The sequence below is a fragment of the Triticum aestivum genome, chromosome 6D (genome assembly GCF_018294505.1).
Source record: "Triticum aestivum cultivar Chinese Spring chromosome 6D, IWGSC CS RefSeq v2.1, whole genome shotgun sequence".
Classification (NCBI taxonomy): domain Eukaryota; kingdom Viridiplantae; phylum Streptophyta; class Magnoliopsida; order Poales; family Poaceae; genus Triticum; species Triticum aestivum.
In genome coordinates, this window is record NC_057811.1 from 273,939,363 (window position 1) to 273,965,177 (window position 25,815).

At 43.8% G+C, this 25,815-nt stretch overlaps 1 long non-coding RNA gene across 2 annotated transcripts; it reads right to left on the reverse strand.

The window, feature by feature from the left end:
• Nucleotides 1-20,230: 20,230 nt before the first annotated feature.
• On the reverse strand, nt 20,231-24,285 carry LOC123144628 (uncharacterized). 2 transcript variants are annotated; one of them, XR_006471775.1, is made up of 4 exons: nt 23,683-24,285; nt 23,419-23,527; nt 22,468-22,592; nt 20,231-22,216 (listed from the first exon to the last, which is right to left on the reverse strand). It is a non-coding gene; the product is annotated as an uncharacterized lncRNA (long non-coding RNA). The 2 variants fall into 2 exon arrangements; XR_006471774.1 differs by lacking the exon at nt 23,419-23,527.
• Nucleotides 24,286-25,815: the final 1,530 nt, after the last annotated feature.

Consider the following 25,815-nt stretch of genomic DNA (forward strand, 5'->3'; position numbering starts at 1 on the left):
TCTATTTATTTTGCGTGTTTCATCAACTAGTGCCACTATAATGTAATCACGCTTTTTCATTATCTGTGCAAACAGGGTTATTCAGCTGCATTTTGGTGGAACTGCACAAATGTACGGATGGAACCGGCATATATGCAGAGTGCGAGGTGTGCCAAGTAAAAATTACCGACACCAACCATGCTCCATGCACGCATTGGCATCCACCACCACTAGTGGGATGTGTGGCGCTCTCTGTGGACGGATCTGTCTCGGCAGCAAATCCTCTAACCAAATACTAGTAGCTTATATTGGCAGTTTTCTAGGGAGTACTCTTTTCTAAAAGAAGCACCAATCTATTTTTCTTTATTTGTACACAGTGTCAAAACTTTGACCCAAAGGTCCAGAGCTATTTAAGGGTGATTGGCGTAGTACTCGGAGACTGATTGTAACTATGATTTTCATTAGCTGTCACACTGATTGTAAGCATGAGTAGGTGGAAGATTAGGTTAGTGCGAAGCTTACCTTAAACCCTACCGCCGCCGTTGAAACGAGGCGAGCGTCGAGGGAACCGTGGAGAATGGCGGGGAAGCGACGTCACGCCATCCGGCCTCCTCTTGCGGTAGGAGAACGAATACTCCTGTGGCTCCGGCTGGCTCTACACCCTCACGAACGGCACACCGTACTCGATCGATTCGTTATCCTCTAGGTGCTCGACCTTTGACCTGTACACCCACCACCTCCGCCTGACTTTCGCCTCGAGAGAATCTGTCTACTCCATCGCCCAGAGGAGATACTCGATGAACTCGAAGGACTGCAGCATGACTGCCGCCAAGGAGTACATGTACATCACCGCCCTCATCGCCGCCGTCTCGCTCTTTCGCATACATTGCCACATGGACCTCACCGTCCTTGAAATCTCCCACTCATTGTCAAACCAAGTAAGGATCTCCTTCAACCTGGCTAACTTTGTCTGGTCGCCGCTGGCGATCTGCCTGATTTGCTACTGCATCCTCTCCATAAATGTCCTTCTGAGTGGTCCGGTGCTAGCTTTGGAAGATGGGAGGAGAGACGGTGGTCTTGCAATAGAGAAGAGGGAGAGGCGAGACGGTGGTTTTGGAATGGAAATGATGGAGAGGAGAGGAGGTGGTTTTGCAATGGAGAAGAGGGAGAGGCGACACGGTGGTTTTGGAATGGAGATGATGGAGAGGAGAGGAGGTGGTTTTGCAATGGAGAAGAGGGAGAGGCGAGACAGTGGTTTTTGAATGGAGATGATGGAGAGGACAGGAGGTGGTTTTGCAATGGAGAAGAGGAGAGGAGCATGCGGCAGCGATTTAGGATTGGACGAGAGGGCCGACGCGCTGTGACTGGATCAAAATCAAAATCAATTTACCCTTCAATTAAGAAAGCGACCCCATATTAACTAGTCTCCCTTTTATTCTGGGTCATAATTGACCATGATTTTCGCAAATAAAATATATGTTATACGTTGCAAAAATAATACAATTTGAAAGTACATTCAGATACGAACCAAACGATACAATTTTTGGTGACATGCGTTCACATTTTTCTTGTCAAATACAGTACGTGGTCAAACTTTGACCCAAAATACGCAGAACAAAAAATACTTCCAAGACCAGCGCCGCTCTTCCGCTCTTCTCCTCTTAAACCACCACCACTCCTCTCTTGTTCCAATCTAAATCCAGGGCCGCTCCTCTCCTCTTCCATTTCAAAACCACTGCCGCTCCTCTCCTGTTCCAATCTAAATCCAGCGCCGCTCCTCTCCTCTTCCATTTCAAAACCACCGTCCCTCCTCTCCTATTCCAATCCAAAACCAGTGTCGCTCCTCTCCCGTTCTAATCCAAAACTAGCGCTCCTCCTCTCCTCTTCCATTCAAAAACCACCGCCGACGAGTGAAGGTGTTGTGGAGAAGTAGATTGATGGAGGAGTACAACCGATATGTGAGGATCGCAGACGGCGCCCCTGTGAAGCTAGCTAGGATGTTGGAGTCTTGGTTTGACAACAAGGGCCAACTAGCGGCGACGGCGACATCCATGGCCAAATATCTGCAATAGAGCGAAAAGGCGGTGATACTCCCGGAGGGAGTCGCGCGGGAGTACATAGAGCTGCTCCTCTGGGCCATGGAGCAAACAGATTCACCGAATCCGATCGTGAGGGAGCGGTGGTGGGAGTATCGATCCCAGATGGAGCATCCACCAGAGATTGAAGGGTCGAGCCTCTACAGGGTGCCGTTTGTGAGGGTGTCGTGCTAGAGCGAGCCGGTGGAGTCTTCGTCGACCGAACCCAACTGCAAGAGGAGAAAAACAGTTGGCCCGATGGCGCTTCCCCGCCATCCTCTCCCTCGCCGTTCACATATTCTCACGGGGCGGCTGTCTGCCGCCGAGGAATAGGAGGGATAGCCCCCGCCCAGCCCAATAGTCGGGCAGGTTGTGAATTGTCAGGAGGAGCTTAGGGTTGTTAGTATTTGCAGGTTGTGAATTGTGTTTTGTGTTGTGTATTTTGAGAGTACTTTCAGATATGAATGTCTTTTGAATTTCAGATTTGCAGTATTGAGCATATGAAGTATTTTATGAATTCTAGAGATCTATTTTTAGCACTTAAAAATGTAGTTTCATAGGAGTATAAAAGTGCAGACAATGTGATTCTCAGAGAAGAAACTGCAAGTTTCAGTTTCAGATAAGAAACTCCAAGTTCAGTTTCAGATAAGAAACTGCAACTTTCAGAGGCAGAGCATTTATATTAACACGGCCTTTTCAAACAGTGTTAACATTATGTTGGAAGTTTTATTCATGGTCGAAACTGGAACTACCAGCCAGTTAACATCATGCTGATCAACATTCATGCATATCACATCTTCATATGATGCACAGTCAAAAAAATATGCTATTTTCAAAATGCCCACACAATGTCGAGTGTGCGAAAAACAGAGAAAATGAGGGACGAAATTTTGGCAAGTGTTGGACATGGTGTGCGTAGATGACAATTGGGACCCACAAGCAGAGGCAAAAGTTTTGGAGATATTTTCTCTGCACAGGTGGAATCAAACCTGGGCGGAACAGCTGTCGGGTAGTGTCACTCGGCCACTAGGCTAGTTTAGTTGTTTCGTTACTAATAAGGCACTTCCTCAGGTGGTCGGATCTCCTCCTGCGCCTTTGTGTGCTCGCCGCGACGCTGCTGTCTGCCATTTGTGAACATGCTGAACAAACGAGAGGGATCTGGAGAGGACTGTACGTGGAGAGACGGATAGTCGGGGCCCACTAGGTCTATGGCCGTACGCAAGCAAGTGCCTCATCGAAAAAATACTTCCTCCTAATGCTATACTGACGTTGGGGCCCACGGGTTTGTCAATATAGTTACATTTTTTAGGTGCTTCAACGTAGTTACTATAGGAGATAAATTGACAACGAAGCTGGGGAGCTGGCAGGTATCATTTATTATCACTGGGGCAGCAAGTATCAGCTGGGTTTTGGGCTGCCCCGTCTAGGCTTTTTTTAACATGCGCAGCCCACGACCTCGGATGGGAGGTCCATAGGCCTGTTTGTATTTTCTTGAGGGCCATCATGTATCAACCGGCCTATGGACCCCCCATCTGAGGTTTTATTTTTCCTGAAACACCGGCAGCCCAATTTATGTATTTTTTTTGAAGAAAACGCAGAGGTCTGTTCTACTTTTCTATATAAGAATAGGAACGCCTGGTCCAACTTATGTTTCCCTTCTAACTATATTGCATATATTTAAATTATTTTATATGTTATTATATATTATTGTTATTGTCATCATATATTTAACAGATACTTACATATGTAAGAAAACAATATCCCACATCTTATTAACTTATAAAAATAATTTCTTAACAATAAAATCCTAGATTTTTTTGATAACGAAAATCCTGGTGATTGTGTACAAAAGCTTGGTAGGAGTTAAGGACCAATGTAATAATAAAGCACTTATTATTTATATATATATATATATATATATATATATATATATATATATATATAACAAAATGCTCAGCCCCTGTTTATTTTTGGGATAATTAGATTTATGCCCCTAGTTGTGTCCCACTCGTCTGTTTTACTCCTAATTCCCAAAAGTCACTAGTTCTGTCCAAGTCACTTTGCTCCTATTATGCTTTTACCCTTTGACCGTTTGACCATCAGTTTGAAAACTTCATAACTAATGCATACTAAATCAGAAAAATGCAAATAAGATACCAAAATGTTCAGAAAAACATCACCTACATGTCAGTGTCATTTGTATTCATGAAAAAAGTGTTGGAAAGTGCCCATCCGAGTTTTAGCTCTTATGCTACCACCATGGATAGTAAAATCTAAAAAAGTTCAAAAAAAATTTAAAAAAATTGGTGGCAAAGAATGACAAATGTTTTAAGTGACTGCCAAGTTTCATCAGGGAATAACATTCGTGGGTGCCGCGGCAAAAAAAACAATCAGCACTCCAAAATAGATTATTTTTTGCCATTACTTCCACGAATGTCGTTCCCTAATGAAACTTGGCAAGCACTTAGAACATTTGTTGTTCTTCGCCACCATATTTTTTTTGAATTTTTTTGATTTTTTTAGAGTTCACTATTCATGGTGGTATCAAAAGAGCTAAAACTCGGATGTGCATTTTCCAACACTTTTTTCATGAATGCAAATGACACTGACATATAGGTGATGTTTTTCTGAACATTTTGGTATCTTATTTGCATTTTTCTGATTCAGTATGAATTAGTTATGAAGTTTTCAAACTGACGGTCAAACGGTCAAAGGGCAAAAGCATAAGAGGAGCAAAGTGACTTGGACAGAACCGGTGACTTTTGGGAATTAGGGGTAAAACAGACGAGTGGGACACAACTAGGGGCATAAATCTAATTATCCCTTTATTTTTTGATAACATTGCTGCGCCCACCCCAACATTATAATTAGAATCAGCCCAGCAAAATCGTGTATTTCGAGAAAGTGCAAATGGCCTGTAATTTTTTAGGAAAAACATAAATGGGCCGCATGGACGCTACATTATTTGTTCACCTAGCCCAGCTAATGGACTGTAATTAAAAAAAGATCAAATTAACTGTAAATTCTACCCCACAAAAAAAGACTATAAATTCTAAAAAAATGGGTTGAATACGTGCCACATTTTTGGAGGCTGAAATGTGGGCCAATAGGTCGAAGCCAATGCAAGTCGTTGTCAACTTAGTCAACAAATGATTCTGACATCGTTAGCCGTTGGATTTACATCCAACGACCGGCATCCATCTTCAATCTCTCGTCTTCTTCCTCCAGCGCCGCCGGGACCACCTGCTCCCACCTCCTGCTGCTAGCAGCTCTGCTTAGCACGCTTCGCTGTGAAGCGCTACTCCACCGTTGGCCAGGCCATCCCTCTACCCCTCCACACCTCCTGTTCTTCTCCACCGACTGCCGAACCACACCGCACCAGAACCAGTTAACCCTTGTACACCTCTCCGTCTGCGACTCTACTCCCGCGTCTTCCCATCTCCGGCTCGTTGATGTCCGGGGCCTCGCCATCGTCCACCACCTTGGATGCGCTCGGCACGGAGTGGTCAACTAACGACACCATCGGAAGTAGACTATGCGTGGAGAGGCTGACAGCTGGGTCCACGGCCGCACGCAAGGAAATGCCTCCTTATTATGCGCAAAATAATGATTCCTCCACCTGACAGCTGGGACCCACCGGAAGGGCCTCTGTATTTCGCAAAAAAATGTTCCCACCGCTGACAGGTCGGATCCACCAGCTATATCTTCGCACGCAAGGAAGTGCCTCCTTATTACGCACAAAAAATGAATACCCCCCTGCTAGCTGGGACCCACAATAGTGGGAGGCTGACTTGTGGGCCAACTAAGTTGATGGGGACGGAGGGCTTTGTCAACTTAGTCAATATGAATGATTCTAGCTCCAGTGACCGTACGATGTCCATCCAATGGCCGTAGTGCTTCTTCAACCTCTGGTCTTCTTGCTCCAGCTGCCCAAACCTGCGCCGGTCGTGCCTCATGCTCCTGCCTCCCGTGGCCGGCCGCGATGCCGCGGAGGCCTCACCGCCCCTACTACTCCCACCGCTAGCCAGGCTATCCCTCTACTCACCCACACCCCCTGTTATTCTGCGGCGACGAAAGCTCACACCGCAGCGAACCAGTGAACCATCATACTCCTCTACGCGTGGGCATCCACTGCCGCATCTTCCCCGGCTCTGCGTCGCCCACTTCCTAGGCTTCGCCGTCGTCCACCGCCCTGGTGCTCTCGGCGTGGCGTGGTCAACGTGGTCAAGGAAAAGCTTCCATCGGACATGGACTGTACGTGGAGAGGCTGACAGCTGGGTCCACGGCCGCAGCAAGGAAGTGCCTCCTTATTACGCGGAAAATAATAATTCCTCCACCTAACAGCAGGGACCCACCGGACGGGCAACCGTATTTCGTGAAAAAAATGTTTCCCCCTGACTGCTGGGACCCACCAGCTACATCTTCACACGCAAGGAAGTGCCTGACAGTCGGGACCCACCTGGTCGAAGCGTACGTAGCGTTGTCATTCTGGTCACGAACGTGTACGTACATACTGGTCGATGTAGAGGCACGCACGTGTCGTAGTAGAGGCGCGCACGTAGCATGTACATGTACGTACAGCGACCAGGGTGCAAGAAAGTAAATACGACCACGTACGTACATACGGGCGGGGTCTCGAACGCCTACTCGCGCGTACGTACGACCAGGGCTCGTGTACATGGCTGGGTCGAAACAGAGAAACTGCATCGTCGTCATGTTCATGGGGAGGCAACGGAATGCGTCGTGTTCATCGGGATGCAATGGAACGCGTGGGAGCCAACCGGCTTGGACGGAACAACCAATGGAAACGAGGCCTGGCGTACCGCAGAACGGAGGAAACGGCCTTGTGTTTGACCGTCCACGTTCGAAACGGGATCCTGTTCATCGGGAGGGGTCTGGCGTACCGCAAAACAGAGGAAACGGACCTCCTACGGTCGAAACGGGGGTCCTGTTGATCAGGAGGGGTGTGGCGTACCGCATAACGGAGGAAACGGACTTGTGTTGGAGCGCTACGGTCGAAACGGGGGTCCTATTCATCGGGAGGGGTGTGGCGTACCGCAAAACGGGACTCCACGGGATACTGTTCATCTCCACCGTCGACCCCCTCCAGCCTCCACGGGCTACTGTTCATCCACCGTCGACCTCCTCCAGCCTCCACCTGCGACTGTTCATCCACAGGCTCCTGTTCATCCAGCCTCCACCGCGCGCTACTCCACCGGCTACTGTTCAACCAGCCCTCTCCATGGGCTCCTATTCAACCACCCCTCCACGGGCTACTGTTCATCCAGCCCTCCATGGGGTGGTCCTGTTCATCCAGCCCTCCACGGGGTCATGTTCATCCAGCCCCAACCGGCTCGATCGATCGGGGTCCTGTTCATCCAGAGGCAACACCACGGGGTCCTGTTCATCCACCCCCACCGAGAACTGTTCATCCAAACCCCCCTAGCAACGCTCACTGTTCATCCAGATGCAGCATTGATCGGCTTCAGTTAGCAGCAGTAGCGAAGGAATCGCTCGATCGGGTTCAGTTAACAGCCATCGATCGATCGCTCGGGTTCAGTAACGCGTAACCTGCAGTGCAATCGCTCGGGTTCAGTTAGAGCCCAACGCCTCGCTCGGGTTCAGTTAGAGCCCAACGCCCCGCACCCACGCGCGTGCGTGTACGAGAGAAACACGCATCGCTCGGCCCCGCCACCCACCGTAACCGGGAACACCCCGATATTTTCCTTGCCCTCGCTTCTACCACGGTTTTTTCCGTCATGGACGGCCCAAAGAATGTCATGCAGCTGCGTTTCCGGCCCGCCCAGGACGAAAAGCCCATTTTCTGTCATGATTTTTTGTCATAGAAGTAGGAGCCCACCACATCTATGATGATACTGGGTTTTGTCACAATTATCATCATAGAAGTGTCATATGTATGACAGAAAAAAAATTCGTTCGGCCCAAAATGTCACGGATGTGCCTTTTTTTTGTAGTGATAGCAGCGACGAGGACCCCTACGCGCCGCCGGACGAGGTTGCGCCAGACCCCCCAACTTTGGATTGGTTTTGGGGCGAGTACAATCTTTGTCTGTGGAAGTCGCTGCCGCCGGCTGAGAAAGCAAGGCAAGTGGCGTTCAAGAAGGAGATGGCGGAGGAGGAAGCCAGGTACCAGGCGGCCTGTGAAGCCCATGATGCCGTCTGGAAAAAGGAGGCGGTGGAGCATTGGGGGCGGGCGCGTCGTTGTGCGGAGGAGGTGTATGAAGACGGGTACTTCGCGAGGAAGGTCAAAGGTGCTAGGCTCCTCATCGCTGCGTGGAGGTGGGCCGATAAGCTCCAACGCGCCACCGACGAGGAGCTCCGGTGGGCACCCAACGATATGGCAAGATCGTTCGTACTCGTCCGCCAGTAAGAGGCAGATCGGTACGTCAAGCGCTGCGAGGTGGAGGAGGCGGAGTACTGCCTCCACGCTGGGAAGACACCGCGCACCAGGGAGCTGCTGGCGAGGGGCTGCCGCAAACCTGCCCCCAGGAGGATTGTTATCTTTAGTATTGTTTGGTTTCAATTTTATGCATTGTACCTAGTAGTTAAGTATCATCACATATATGTGATGATATTATATATATTCTGTGATGAACTAATGCACAATTAATATATATATGTATATATATATATATACACATCTGGGCTATTCTGTTTCGCGTAACAGAATATTATTCTGATACCCTACTTGAAGTGATGGTTTCAGGCAGTTGTACTGATGATTTTCATCTCGTCGAACTGATCGTCTTTTCGTCGAAATGGGGCATGTAATATATCGTTGGAAAGCTCTTGACATCTACATTACAAATATATAGGATTTTTTTTTTGCAAAATCATCAGGGTTTAAGAGCAGTTTTGAAAAAATCGTTTTTTTTCAAAACCAAAAACTCGAATCGTATTTTGTACTGAATTTTCAAATGGTTTGTCAGAATTGAGCAAATAAGATGGCATTGGAAAGCTGGTGAAAATCTGCTTCTTCCACATATATATTGTTTTTTCAAATTTTATACAATTTAAAAGTAATTTAAAAACGGTGAAATTCTGGGCGAAACGTATTTTCGTGTTTTTTGGCAAATGGTTTGTCGGATTGACGCAAATGATACGACGTTGGAAAGCTATGGAAAATGCGCAACTTTTTTGTATAAAAATGTTTTTCTAATTCCTTACGGTTTAAACTCGAATTCAAAAATGGTCAAATTTGATTTCGAGCGCGATTTTTTTAAAGTTTGTCGAAATGAGGCAAATAATATAACGTTGGATAGCTATCGAAAATGCGAAACTTAGTCATGTTGAACATTTTCTCTACTTCGCAACCGTTTAGGAGTAATTTTGAATAAGGTGAAACCCATCGTATTGTTTTTTCCTGTCTAAAAAACAGAGTACTCGTACTGATCTATGTCTATGTTTGTACTGAGGTATTTTTCACACAGTAGTTTTGAATGGTTCCAAAAAAGAGTACTTTGAACGGATGTCTTTATGATTTTCTACTTTCTCCCATCTTTTAAGAGTAATTTTAAATACGGTGAGACTCATCGTGCTGTTTTTCTGTCCAAAAAACAGAGTACTCGTACTGATCTATATGTGTGTTTGTACTGAGGTATTTTTCAGAGTAATTTTGAATGGTTCCGAGAAAAGAGTACTAGCACTGATGTTCATATGGGTTTGTACTGAGCAATTTTTCACATACTAGACTTCACTCTGTTTTTTGGGTATCATAGTCCCCGAACTTGCATGGTTTATATCGCTGAACTGAATGATATTTTTTAAAAGGAAAAAATTTGTGTGTTTTTTTAACTCAATTTTCCTGCAAGATGTTTTGGACTTCTCTTGTTTTGCGATTTGAACTTTTACCTTTTGATTTTTCATTGTGTTTCATTTTGTTTGAGCTTTTTTCTCAAACTTATCTGGGACGTCTTGTTGAACTTATAACTTTTCAAATTGTGAACTTGCTGTGTTTTTACAATGCCAATATGCACGAGAGCAGGGCAAGGGCAACCATAGAAGGAAGCTGCCTGTGGTGATCGTGGAAGCACTCCAGGGCTGAGCCACAACGGTGGTTGATGGCAAGCCGACACGGCACGACGTGTGGCAGAGAGGCATGGGGATGAGTGGGCGGTGCATTGATACGTCTCCATCGTACTCCCTCCGTTTCTTTTTACTCCGCGTATAAAATTTGGTCAACATCAAACTAAACAATGTTTGACCAAATTCATATGAAAAAATATGAACATCTATAATATTAAAACTATATAGTACGAAAATACATTTCATGGTGCATCTGATAATATTTATTTCATGTTGTGAATGATGATATTTTTTAATATAAAGTTGGTCAAACTTTACAAAGCTTGACTTTGACCAAACCTTATATGCAGACTAAAAAGAAACGGAGGGAGTATCTACTTTTCCAAACAATTTTGCCCTTGTTTTGGACTCTAACTAGCATGATTTGAAAGGAATTAACTCAGACTGATGTTGTTTTCAGCAGAATTGCCATAGTGTTATTTTTGTGCAGAAATAATTTCTCGGAATGACCTGAAACTTCACGGAGAATATTTTTGGAATATATAAAAAGTACTGGTGAAAGAATCAAGACCAGGGGGCCCACACGCTGTCCACGAGGGTGGGGGGCGCGCCTACCCCCTGGGGGCGCCCCCTGCCTCGTGGCCCCCTGGTGCTCCACCGACCTCAACTCCAGCTCCATATATTCACGTTAGGGGATAAAAAAATCAGAGAGAAGGATTCATCGTGTTTTACGATACGGAGCCGCTACCAAGCCCTAAACTCTCTCGGGAGGGCTGATCTGGAGTCCGTTCGGGGCTCCGAAGAGGGGAATCCGTCGCCGTCGTCATCATCAACCTTCCTCCATCACCAATTTCATGATGCTCACTGCCGTGCGTGAGTAATTCCATCGTAGGCTTGCTGGACGGCGATGGGTTGGATGAGATTTATCATGTAATCGAGTTAGTTTTGTTAGGGTTTGATCCCTAGTATCCATTATGTTATGAGATTGATGTTGCTATGACTTTGCTATGCTTAATGCTTGTCACTAGGGCCCGAGTGCCATGAATTCAGATCTGAACCTATTATGTTTTCATGAATATATGTGAGTTCTTGATCCTATCTTGCAAGTCATTAGTCACCTACTATGTGTTATGATCCGGTAACCCCGAAGTGACAATAATCGGGACCACTCCCGGTGATGACCATAGTTTGAGGAGTTCGTGTATTCACTAAGTGTTAATGCTTTGGTCCGGTACTCTATTACAAGGAGGCCTTAATATCCCTTAGTTTCCAATAGGACCCCGCTGCCACGGGAGGGTAGGACAAAAGATGTCATGCAATTTCTTTGCCATAAGCACGTATGACTATATTCGGAATACATGCCTACATTACATTGATGAATTGGAGCTAGTTCTGTGTTACCCTATGTTATAACTGTTGCATGAGGAACCTTATCCGACATAATTATCCATCACTGATCCAATGCCTATGAGCTTTTCACATATTGATCTTTGCTTAGTTACTTTGCCGTTGCCACTGTTACAATTACTACAAAACTGCTACTGTTACTTTTGCCACCGTTACTTCCATACTACTTTGCTACTAAATACTTTGCTGCATATATTAAGTTATCCAGGTGTGGTTGAATTGACAACTCAACTGCTAATACTTGAGAATATTCTTTGGCTCCCCTTGTGTCGAATCAATAAATTTGGGTTGAATACTTTACCCTCGAAAACTGTTGTGATCCCCTATACTTGTGGGTTATCAAGACTATTTTCTGGCGCCATTGCCGGGAAGCATATCTCTATTCTTTGAGTCACTTGAGATTTATATCTGCTGATCACTATGAGGAACTTGAAAGATGAGAAAACCAAAATTTATCCCTCAACTACGAGGGGGGGGTAAGGAACTGCCATCTAGCTCTGCACTTGATTCTCCTTCTGTTTTGAGTAAACTTGCGACACCTAAACCTGCTTCTGCTATTAATTCTGATATGTCACATGTTATTGATGATGCCACTTCTGCTATGCATGATACTTATGATGAAACTAATTCTATGCTTGATACTACTGTGCCACTAGGTGAATTCCTGGATGAACAACTTGCTAGGGCTAGAGAGAATGAAATTATTGAAACTGATAATATTGATGAAAGTGATGATGAAGATCCTCCCTATATATGAATTGCCCGATGTAACTGAGGGTTATGTTATGGATGAAGAAACTGCTAGAGACTTTCTTGCTTGCAATGATAGATATGATCTTAAGAAATTATTAGCTAAGCTGAAAGAAAAATCTTTGAATGCTAGAATGACATATGACCCTGATTTTGCTACTTCACCTATTTGTATTTCCGATAAGGATTATGATTTCTCTGTCGAACCTGAGATAATTACTTTGGTTGAATCTCATCCTTTTATGGCTATGAATCTGAAACTGTTGTGGCGCATCTTACTAAATTAAATGATATAGCCACCCTATTCACTCATGAGGAAAAAATTTGTTACTACTATATCCTTAAGTTATTTCCGTTCTCATTAAAGGGTGATGCTAAAACATGGTTTAATTCTCTTGATCCTAGTTGTGTGCGTAGTCCCCAGGATATGATTTATTACTTCTCTACTGAATATTTCCCCGCTCATAAGAAACAAGCTGCTTTAAGGGAAATATATAATTTTGTGCAAATTGAAGAAGAGAGTCTCCCACAAGCTTGGGGGAGGCTTCTCCAATTACTTATTGCTTTGCCTGATCATCCTCTCAAGAAAATGAAATACTTGATATCTTCTATAATGGACTAACCGATGCTTCCAGAGACCACCTGGATAGTTGTGCTGGTTGTGTTTTCAGGGAAAGAACAGTTGATCAAGCTGAATTGCTATTAAATAATATGTTGACTAATGAAAATAATTGGACACTTCCTGAACCAACTCCTAAGCCAACTCCGAAGAAAAGGGGTATTCTATTTCTCAGTCCTGAAGATATGCAAGAGGCAAAGAAATCTATGAAAGAAAAGGGTATTAAAGCTGAAGATGTTAAGAATTTACCACCTATTGAAGAAATACATGGTCTTGATAACCCGACACAGGTAGTAAAGGTAAACTCTCTATATAGATTTGATGAAGGTGATATTCCTCGTTATAAGTCTGCTGGCCAATGCTTAGATGAGTTTGATAATTTTATTGTTAAACAAGAAAACTTCAATGCTTATGTTGGTAGACAATTGAAACGTAATGCTTATATGATTGAACACTTGAGTGATTACATGTCTAGAGTTAAAGGTGAACTTAAACTTATTAGTGAACATGCTTCTATGGTTACCACTCAAGTAGAGCAAGTGCTTAAAGCTCAAAATGATTTGCTCAGTGAATTAAATAACAAGAAAAATGATAATGCCGTTAGAGTTATGACTAGAGGGGGTAAAATGACTCAGGAACCTTTGTATCATAAGGGCCACCGTAAGAGAATTGAGCAAGATTCTCAGAGAACTAATGTTGATGCACCTAGTCCTTCTAAGAGGAAGAAAAAGAAAAATGGTAGGACTTTGCATGCTTCTAGTGAACCTGTTGTTGACACACCTGAGAATCCCAATGGTATTACTATTTCTGATGCTGAAACACTATCTGGTAATGAACATGAACCTAGTGATAATATTAATGATGATGTTCATGATGATGCTCAGCCTAGCAATAACAATGATGTAGAAATTGAACCTTCTGTTGATCTTGATAACCCACAATCAAAGAATCAACGTTATGATAAGAGAGCTTCATTGCTAGGAAGCACGGTAAAGAAAGAGAACCATGGGTTCAGAAACCCATGCCTTTTCCTCCTAAACCATCCAAGAAAAAGGATGATGAGGATTTTGAGCGCTTTGCTAAAATGATTAGACCTATCCTTTTGCGTATGCGTTTGACTGATATGCTTAAAATGAATCCTTATGCTAAGTATATGAAAGATATTGTTACTAATAAAAGAAAGATACCGGAAGCTGAAATTTCCACCATGCTTGCTAATTATACTTTTAAAGGTGGAATACCTAAGAAACCTTGAGATCCAGGAGTACCAACTATACCATTCTCCATTAAAAGAAACTATGTTAAAACTGCTTTATGTGATCTTGGAGCCGGTGTTAGTGTTATGCCTCTCTCTTTATATCGTAGACTTGATTTGAATAAGTTGACACCTAATGAAATATCTTTGCAAATGGTTGATAAATCAACCGCTATACCTGTCGGTATTTGTGAGGATGTGCCTATTGTGGTTGCAAACGTTACTATTTTAACGGACTTTGTTATTCTTGATATTCCCGAGGACGATAGTATGTCGATTATCCTTGTAGACCCTTTTTGAATACTGCAGGGGCTGTTATTGATTGCAACAAAGGCAATGTCACTTTTCATGTTAATGGTAATGAGCATACGGTACACTTTCCGAGGAAACAACCTCAAGTCCACAGTATCAATTCTATTGGAAAAATTCCAACTATTACTATTGGAGGTTTTGAATTTCCTCTTCGTACTATCAAAAAGAAATATGATATTCTTATTATTGGGTACGTGCATATCCCCGTTGAGGTAACCTAGTGCTATTCGAAAATTCTCCGGTTTCATGCGATTCGGAATGAGTTTGTTAACAAGACTTGATCAACCTTGTTAGTGGATTCCTTTTGATGAGCATGAGATGGATGAAGTTAGAAAGCACAAATCTCTGTACTCTCCTTTTACTCTCTGTTATTTAGATTAAATAAAGCAAAAATAGTACTTTCTGTCTGTTTTCTGAATTATCCTTGCAATAAAAAAATACCCCGAAAATAAAAGTTCTCCAAATGTCCTGAACATGAAATATGATTTTTTTGTAGAATATTTAAGAATATCTAGCACTGAGAACACATCAGGGGAGCCACCACCTGGCCACGAGGGTCCAGGGCGCGCCCCCTGCCTCGTGGGCCCCACGTGGCCCCCCTCCACTTATTCCTGCACCCACACACTTCATCTTCCTCCAGAAAAAATCACCACACATCTCAAACTCGTGTTCTAGCTCGTTTTGCTGCGATTTTCGATCTCCTTAAAGCTCCACTCACAAAACTGCTTTGGGGGATTGTTCTTCGGTATGTGACTCCTCCAATGGTCCAATTAGTTTTTTTCTAGTGCTTTATTCATTTCAAATTTTTGCTGCTTAGGTGACCCTGTTCTTGAGCTTGCATGTCAAATTTATTTGGTCCCAAGTAGTTCTAATGCATGATATAGTCTCTAGGCACTTGTGGGAGTAGTTGCTATCAATTTTGTTGAGTTTGGTTCACCTTTATTTTGAGTTACTGAAAATTTTAGAAATTTTCAGAAAAAGAAAATGATGAAGAGATTGTTGAGAGGCTCTTCGAGCCGAAGCTCGAAGGATAAGCAAAGTGAGGAGGATAAGAAGCCCAAATATAATCTCCCTCTCACTACGGAGGTTCGGCCGTGTGAATGGCCTTGTGATGAGTTCTTGAAGGCAGCCGGGAGTCATGATGATTTTTATTATTTGGCTGAGAATGCAGGCCTCACCGACTTCCTCCGCGACTAACGCGAATAGTATCTCCTACTCACTAATATTTTTGTGCAAACTTTTCATTTCCATGCTAGGAGATCACCACCTTCAATGGAGTTTCATTTATATAATGAATTTAAGGAGATGACCTTATATGATTTTTGTCGGGTATGCAAGATACCCTTTGAGGGCAGCATAGAGGAACCACACCGTAATGATGTGGAAGGATTTATTAATGAAATTGCTGTAGGGGAAACGAGGAAAGTTTCTGGTGCAAGAATTACTAGCATACATTTTCCTGTTCTACGTTACTTTGCAATATTTGCTAGTAGATGCTTGATTGGTCGCGGGAACAGTGGAAATCTTAGTGCTCCTGATATTGTTATTTTGCACCATGCTTTGTTTCGTGATACAACTTTCTGTTTAGGCGCTATTATTGCTAAATGGTTAAGTCTGAACCGTACAAAGGGCCCCATCCTCGATGGCATCTTTGCCTCGCGCCTTGTTGCACACTTTAATATACCAATTAGGCATTATGAGAAAGAAGAAAAGTTGTTGCCCCCTGTTTTTCTAGATTATAAGAGTATGGTAGCACATGACTTTATTGTTAAGAAGAAACTGCTCAAGTATAATTTGATATTCGATAAAAATTGTTGTGAGTTTATTACCTTGCCTACGCCCTCTTTGTTTAACATGTTTTCAAGCACGTACCTCATTTTGCCGGAGGCCATTCATGCATATTGTAGCGCGACACCTGCTCCAGAGGCTGAGCCGGAGCCACAACTTGACCCTTATCGGCAGTCTGTTTATCAGTGGGATCCGGAGGAGATCGCCAACCAGTGGCACCCCGAGGATCCTCCTCAGTACACTGGAGAGGACCACTTTGATCCATGGGCATAGACCAACTTAGGCCAAAAGCCTAAGCTTGGGGGAGTACGTATTTCTCACCGACATTACCTTCATGTTCACACACTCATGCCAGTTGTCGGTGCTCATACTTTATCATTTTACTATCCATGCTAGTTTATTTTCTTTTCTAGCCTTCTTCTTGTGTGTTTGAATAACCTTGAGAAAAAACAAAAAATAGTTGTAGCTTTTAGCTAGTTTACTTTCCATGCTTGTAGTAGTAATAATTAAAAGAAAACCCAAAAAGATTTCTTGTTCTTCTTTTGCTTGTTGGGAGCTTTCCCGTGTAAATAGTTTTATTTCTTTTATTTTCTTTTCTTTGGGGATCGAGAGGAGAAGACCATAATGAAAATGTTGATTTAATCAGGAGCCCATATTACCTTGTCTTCTCCTGTGTATTAAATGCCTGCAGATTCTAGCTTAGTCCAATTGCATGTGCACTATTATTATTATCCACACCGTTCGGTCGTGCAAGTGAAAGGCAATAATGATGATATATGATGGACTGATTGAGATGAGAAAAGCTGGTATGAACTCGTCCTCTCTTGTTTTTATAAATATGATTAGTTCATCGTTCCTGATTCAGCCTATTGTGAATGAAACATGTTTGCAATGAAAATTAGAGATTATAGTTGCTTATGCCATGCTTAATTAGCTAGGAGTTTATAATGGTTTACCTTGCGTGTCAACATGCTGTTAAAATCGTTGTGATGTGGTATGATAGGGTGGTATCCTCCTTTGAACGATTGAGTGGCTTGACTTGGCACATGTTCACACATGTAGTTGAAACAAAATCAACATAGCCTCCATGATATTTATGTTCATGGTGAATTATATCCTACTCATGCTTGCACTCAGTGTTGATTAATTTTAATGCATGTTCATGACTGTTGTCGCTCTCTAGTTGGTCGCTTCCTAGTCTTTTTCTAGCCTTCGCTTGTACTAAGCGGGAATACTGCTTGTGCATCCACTTCCATAAACCCAAAGTTATTCCATATGAGTCCACCATACCTTCCTATATGCGGTATCTACCTGCCGTTCCAAGTAAATCTGTATGTGCCAAACTCTAAACCTTCAAACGAAATTCTATTTTGTATGCTCGAATAGCTCATGTATCAACTAGGGCTGTCTGTATCTTCCATGCTAGGCGGGTTATTCTCAAGAGGAGTGGACTCCGCTCCTCACTCACGAGAAAATGGCTGGTCACCGGGATGCCCAGTCCCATGCTCAAACCAAATCAAAATAATTGCAAACAAAACTCCCCCAGGACTGTTGTTAGTTGGAGGCACCCGTTGTTTCAGGCAAGCCATGGATTGATACTTGTTGGTGGCGGGGGAGTATAAACTTTACCATTCTGCTTGGGAACCGCCTATAATGTGTGTAGCATCGAAGATATCGAGATCTCTCGGTTGTTATGTTGACAATGAAAGTATGCCGCTCAAAATATTATTTATCTCTATTTCAAAACCGAGCTCTGGCACCTCTACAAATCCATGCTTCCCTCTGGGAAGGGCCTATCTATTTACTTTTATGTTGAGTCATCCTCCTCTTATTAAAAAGCACCAGTTGGAGAGCACCGTTGTCATTTGCATTCATTATTATTAATTTGTATTGAGTATGACTATCAATGGATCTCTTTTACCATGAATTACAATATTTAGTCGGTCCTTGATCTTCAGAGGTTCTCTGCATCTATGTTTTGCGGTCTCAGAAAGGGCTAGCGAGATACCATCTTGTTATATCATATTATGATTGTTTTGAGAAAGTGTTGTCATCCGAGATTTATTATTATTGCTCGCTAGTTGATTATGCCATTGATATGAGTAAACATGAGACCTAAATGTTATTGTGAATATGGTTAGTTCATAATCTTTGCTGAAAACTTGAATGCTGGCTTTACATATTTACAACAAGAGCAAACAGAGTTTGTAAAAGTTTTTCTTTATCACTTTCAGTTTGTCAACTGAATTGCTTGAGGACAAGCAAATGTTTAAGCTTGGGGGAGTTGATACGTCTCCATCGTATCTACCTTTCGAAACACTTTTGCCCTTGTTTTGGACTCTAACTTGCATGATTTGAATGGAACTAACCCGGACTGACGCTGTTTTCAGCAGAATTGCCATGGTGTTATTTTTGTGCAGGAATAAAAGTTCTCGGAATGACCTGAAACTTCACGAAGAATATTTTTGGAATATATAAAAAATACTGGAGAAAGAATCAAGACCAGGAGGCCCACACCCTGTCCATGAGGGTGGGAGGCGCGCCTACCCCCCTAGGCGCGCCCCTGCCTCGTGGGCCCCCTGGTGCTCCACCGACCTCAACTCCAACTCCATATATTCACGTTCGGGGAGAAAAAAATCAGAGAGAAGGATTCATCGCGTTTTACGATACGGAGCCGCCGCCAAGCCCTAAACTCTCTCGGGAGGGCTGATCTGGAGTCCGTTCGGGGCTCCAGAGAGGGGATCTGTCGCCGTCGTCATCATCAACCATCCTCCATCACCAATTTCATTATGCTCACCGCCGTGCGTGAGTAATTCCATGGTAGGCTTGCTGGACGGTGATGGGTTGGATGCGATTTATCATGTAATCGAGTTAGTTTTGTTAGGGTTTGATCCCTAGTATCCATTATGTTCTGAGATTGATGTTGCTATGACTTTGCTATGCTTAATGCTTGTCACTAGGGCCCGAGTGCCATGAATTCAGATCTGAACCTATTATATTTTCATGAATATATGTGAGTTCTCGATCCTATCTTGCAAGTCATTAGTCACCTACTATGTGTTATGATCCGGTAACCCCGAAGTGACAATAATCGGGACCACTCCCGGTGATGATCGTAGTTTGAGGAGTTCGTGTATTCACCAAGTGTTAATGCTTTGGTCCGGTACTCTATTAAAAGGAGGTCTTAATATCCCTTAGTTTCCAATAGGACGCCGCTGCCACGGGAGGGTAGGACAAAAGATGTCATGCAAGTTATTTTCCATAAGCACGTATGACTATATTCGAAATACATGCCTACATTACATCGATGAATTGGAGCTAGTTCTGTGTTACCCTGTGTTATAACTGTTGCATGAGGAATCGCATTCGACATAATTATCCATCACTGATCCAATGCCTACGAGTTTTTCACATATTGATCTTTGCTTAGTTACTTTGCCGTTGCCATTGTTACAATTACTACAAAACTGCGGCTGTTACTTTTGCCACCGTTACCGTTACTTCCATACTACTTTGCTACTAAATACTTTGCTGCAGATATTAAGTTATCCAGGTGTGGTTGAATTGACAACTAAACTGCTAATACTTGAGAATATTCTTTGGCTCCCCTTGTGTCAAATCAATAAATTTGGGTCGAATACTTTACCCTCAAAAACTGTTGCGATCCCATATACTTGTGGGTTATCACGCACTGACATGTCACTTGAGATGCGCCTGCTGGACTGACCTCATTGTCCCATCTGGATGGATCAGTTGCAGAACTTGGACGTCAGCGTCACAGAATACCAAAAGCTAACCATCTTTTATTTTTCAAACCGATCATTGTTTTTAATTCGTACTGATCAATATTTTTGATTCAAACCATTTTTTTATTCTTGTATGCACATCAAGCTGTCATGTACTATACCTTGAAGAAGTAGCAATCATCTCATCATATACATAAATTTTCTTGTCCGAACTTATGGTATCATCATCACTGAACCTGCATGGTTTCTGTAGCTGAACTAAAATAAACTTTTACCCAAATAAATGTGAACATTGTGACATTTATACAACAAAAACTGAATCTAATACCAATATTGAACTTGCAGGTTCCATACGTAAGCTAGCTACCAACATCAAATTTACTTATCCTAAAATCAATCACCACCACAAGAAGACAATGAAGTTCTCCAAATGGTTGCTCGAGGAAGAGCTAGCTGCTGAATCCGACTACATTTACCGCTGGGAGCAGCCAACCACTAGTGCACAAGAGATATTTCTCGCACCTGAGAATCAAACCAAACTTTGATTAGCAAGACATTTCACTCCTGAGAATCAAACCAAATATTCAGGCGAATAAATAAGTGCACAAGAGATATTTCTTTAGCAAGACATTTTCACGGAACAGGCAAACCAAACTTTTTCAATGAACATGCAAATCAATTTCTTATAAAGCTTCCTCGCCCATTAGCTTCAACCTTTACAAGACAAACTTCTTTCTAGGGGCAGAACAGAAGATGAACTTCTAACCAGCAGTTTTTCGCATTGAATTCCAATCACATGTTGAACTTTCTAACCTGCAGTGGCAAAGAAGCCGTCCCAAGTCAGGCTAGACAAACACGTCCGGTTGGCTCTTGCCGTATATGGAGAATTTCTAGAATTTGGTAAAACAATTGAAGTAGCTTGGTCTGGTTAGTATCACTATCACCATAACTACATACATGTACTACTTTTTGACTATAACAAGAAAAGAAAGCACTAGCTAGTGTTCAAAATATAGAAAGGGTGATATTTCTTAAATACAAAATTCAGAAAAGAATGGTGCTTCAGATTGTTGATGCATGAAAATCGCATGAACTTCATATACTGCAATAGAGCTGCATCAAGTGCACACACACATTGGCGCACGTCTTGCTACACCGAAAGCTTGCGATGAACTGTTTAAAGTTTGAAAACTGAACCTTTTGTTCTCAAGTACTGACACTTCAAAATATAAATATATATACATTGTTTCTAACACAAAAGAGTGACCACAAATACCAACACTACAATAATGCACTCTACAGGTATAGACTACAACATACTTCACATTACCAGATTGCAATTCTTTTTGTAGATGATATATTTTTCCAACGAACTGATGAACTGAACAAGATTCACATGAGACATATGATTTTTGGGGATTTCCTCAAGATTATGCGCAATAAAGCATCCAGACCGAAAAGAATAGACAAGCTGAACTGAAAACCAAAATAAATGGCCTCTGGGTTCCTCATATAGCAACTAAAACTTCAGTACAACTACACCTTTTATTGCTGCACTACTACTTAAACAAGGTAAATCAATAAAAAACGAACTAACTAACTTCTACTTAATATCTTTGTGCATGCCCATGGCGGCAGTGTGCAACCGTCGAGCATGTAGCTCGAGTGCTGGACGCAAATGCCCTTAGTGGTGGCCGCTATCGCTGCAAGAATGTTGGATGTATTGCCTGCTAGCATCCACAAAAACCGAGACAAAATTGAGTCTTGCACAAGATCAAACTAATATAAACGCTTGCTGCATCCATCAGCAGTCATGCATAACCAAGCAATGTGCAAAGCAAAGGGGCTGGTGTGTTCTCCCTGTGTGTGTGCTCGACTTGGACGGATGTGCGGCGCTTGGTGAAGATGGTGGCCGCAACCCACGATTCTACTTGTACTGGCGTCAACGCTCCACTTGGACAGCTGCCAACACCCCTGGTGGATGAGCTCGCGCCCCAGGGCAGCAAGGCAACCAACGGGAACTGTACGCGGTCGTTCTTTTTCTTAGCAACGAACCACAATGAGGTAGAGGTGAGGAGGGGAAGCAGGCAGGGTATGAGACCATCCTTGTAGAAGACATAAACAAAATTAAGCCACTTGCCTGGTTTATGAGATGACTGAACAAGTCCTGTCTAAGTCGAGCAATGACTCTCTCACTAGTAGAATTGAATAGCCATGCCCGAAGAGCTGTGCAAACTGACCTGAAACAGGGGCAGAGTTGGTTTCTAATATTTTAAGCAAAAATAGCTACTTGGGTTTAGCACATAAACATGAATTCTTCTCTAGAAGGACAAAGTAAGTAGAGAGTAATGGTTTAGTTATCAGTATCAACTAAAATTGCAGCCTACATAGATCCATCAAACATAAACTGATTATAAAAGATGGTAGTGGCAGTTTTGTATAACAGAATATCCCTCTATGATCCTCAAAATTAAGTTTTCAAGAAAGATACCCGGTCACAACTATTAGCGCAATGTACAATATTGTGCCGTTCACATCCGCCAGGGCTTGGGCCTTATCCTCTGGCCGATGAACATCTCTTGACACAATATCAATTATCTTGCCTCCGTATTTGGGCTGTAGAATAACATAAGATGATCCATCCTTTAGACTTTTAAAAAAAGATGATCCATCCTTTAGACTTTTAAAAAAAGATGATCCATCAATGAAGACAAGAAACATGTGCCACATTGATGCTCTTTATAGGTGCAAGTACAACTTGTTGTGTACGGAGTAGTATTTAATCCTGTCATGCAGGAACCAACACACACTCACCACACCCCACTCCTATTTAATCGTGTCAGTAGTATGGTAACAATTGTCTTCACTCATTTACCAACTATAGTAAGATGGCATGGACAATCTTAACAAGTATAACAAGATAGCATGGACAATGAGACCAGACTTGCAACAAGAAATTATTCATTTATTAACTCATCAAGTTTCTAGAAACTATTAGCAGGATACAAACAGTACTATCTTGTGATATATGATGGCAAAGAAAATTAGTACTAAGACAAAAAGAAGCACGCTGAAGCTCAGTTTGATACGGAGGAGTAGTATCTTAGAAGCATGAAAATGAAGGAACTTTCGGTTACTCAAATAACATGGGGAATACATCAGATAGCTGAAGTAAAAATAAGAGTTGACTTAACTAAACTAAAAATAAGAATTGAACTGAACTAAAATTGGAAATTGAACTGAACAAAAATTAGAAATTGAACTGAAGCAATAAACTCAACCGAGACTACTATGAACTTATATATTTCATTTTAACAGTGAATTACAAATCGCATTTGAACCACTGAGCTTTTGCACAGTGAAGTTATATTTTCTTATGGCAAGCTACACCAGAATTGAAAATGTTTTGGATCCAAAGAGACACAAAACAAGGAATATTCACCTTGTTTTTTTAATACCATTTTGATCACTTGAACTGATAGCGAAGAAGATGCATCGGTACTGCAAATGCTAAGTATTGTAAATTATAGCAATTTGCAAGCACAAGGGAGCTACAAATGAACAATGAACACATCAAAACTAGTAGTCCAGTGCACTAGGACATTTTAGCAAACACATGGCGTGCACCAAAAATGGGAATTTTGAGATTGATGAACTGCTGGTGTTTTTTTCGTTGAACTGACACTGTAAGAATTTGCTATCTTACCAAGTGTTACAGGGAGTCGAAACCAGAGAAGAGGTTGTTTGGAGCATGTGCAGCACAACGAGCTCGTGGGCGAGGATGGCAGGAGGAGCGGTCTTGCGGGGATGAAGGAGCAGCAAGTTCAAGTTCGAGCGGCAGCGAGCGGAGCACCTCCAGGAAATCACGGGGGCTTGGGGGTGACGGCAGAAGGAGGGAGGCTCGAGGCGCCGGACGGCGGGAGGAGGTGGTGAGCCGCCCCTGGAGCGGAGATGGTTCGCGGGATCGACGATGGTACTGGTCGCGCCGGCCCGGTGGCGCAACGGTGGTGGGTGGGGATGGGGTGCCGGGGATGGGGGTCGCCGGGGATGGGGGTTGTCGGGGCTGGGGGCGCTAGGGATGGGGGTCTTCGGGGATGGGGGGCGCCGGGGCTGGGGGCACTGGGGCTGGGGGCACTAGGGATGGGGGTCGCCGGGGCTAAGAGCGCGGGGGCTGGGGGTCACCGGAGCTGGGGTTGGCCGGGGCTGGCGGCGCGGGGCTGGTGAGCGAGGGGGCTGAGGGTGTCGCGTGCGGGAGGTGTCGGAGTAGCTCGGTACCGAGGTTCGGGCCTGAATTGACTCGGGAACACATGGTCGGTCGAGCGGATGGTAGCAAAATAATAGTCTTGTTTTATATATATATTATGAATTTCATTTTCTATCTATTTTTTATACTAATTTGAATCTAGCATTATCATCCATATATACAGAATGGAAAGCGTATATACACACATTGAAACAGAACATATGAGAATGGAAAATAGAGCAATACTATGATTGTTGTGAATACATAGCTATCCACACCGAAACGACTCAATAAAATAAAACACGTCCATGAGACCATGACCAGCAGCCCTTGCCTACGGTAGCTCTTGGCTCTGGCTGAACTCGTGCAAGCGTTCATCCAAGCGGTCTACACGCTCGCGGTACATCTGGAGTGCGAACTCGAGCTCCAAGTTGGCTACATCGGAGATCACCAGCTCGAGGATGCGACGGCCATGTTCCTCTACTGCGCCCAGGTGGACACCTAGGCCAAGGAGGCGGTCGAGCCTACCGACCAGCACGTTGGCATCGAGTGGGCCGCGGACAAGGCGAACGACGCGACCCATGCGAACAGCGTGGCGGGCGTCCGGTGCAAGTACGGCGCGGCCGGCCTCTGGTGCAAGTACGGCGCAGAGGGCCTCTACCCACTCCTAGCGAGGAATGGGGGTACTGACGGAACGTGTACCCAGCTGCGATGCCCTGTCGATAGCAGGCAAGCACCGATGAATCTGCTCTTGCTGTGCGGCACGCCGCGCCTCTCGCTCTGCGGCGCTCCAACGGTCTCGCCGTGCGGCGAGCCGCAGCCTATCGGTGCGGACGTGCCTAGCTTGCTCTGCGGCGCGCCATCGATCATGTTGTGTGGCGACCTGCAGCCTCTCGGCGCTGACATGCCTATCTTGATCCGCGGTGCTGAAGCGGCATGCGCCAAGGGTCTGCTCAACCCTGGCGATGATGCGCATCACGGCGTCGTCCATCGCATTGCCGGGGAGTGCCTCGGCCTCGATGGGCCGTGGCGCCTTCTCGTTTTCCTCGTCGACGAGGTTGATGGTAGAGGCGGCGCTTTGGTGGGTTGGCATGCTTGGAAAAGGTGGATGTGCTACAGGCTACGCTTGTTGCCTCTGTGCGTCGCGCGCCGCCTAGGTTTATGCGCAATATCGCTGGGTGCCAGGAAACAGTGGCATGTTCATAAAACGCCATCAATTAATGGAAACTTAGCATATAAGGAACATCGATCTAGCACAAGAAGTACATGATGATCGGATGAACATGTACCACACTAGGGAACCCGTCGGTGATGAATTCATCAATAGCAAACGGTCGTATACTAGCAAGCGTTTGCCCACAACACACACGGCTTATTCCATCACAAATAGGTCGAATGGATCAGCTGTATGCCATGTATCGCACATTGTCAAAAAGTAATGCGGTAGACCTTCTTTAACATGTGTTAAAAAATAAAAATAAAAATAAAAAACAAGGACCCCGAGGTTAATTTAACATGAAGACAATTTCCCATCCAGTCATCCATCTGATGGCTGCTCCAGCCTGAGCATAGTTAACTTGAGAGTTCTCTTAGATG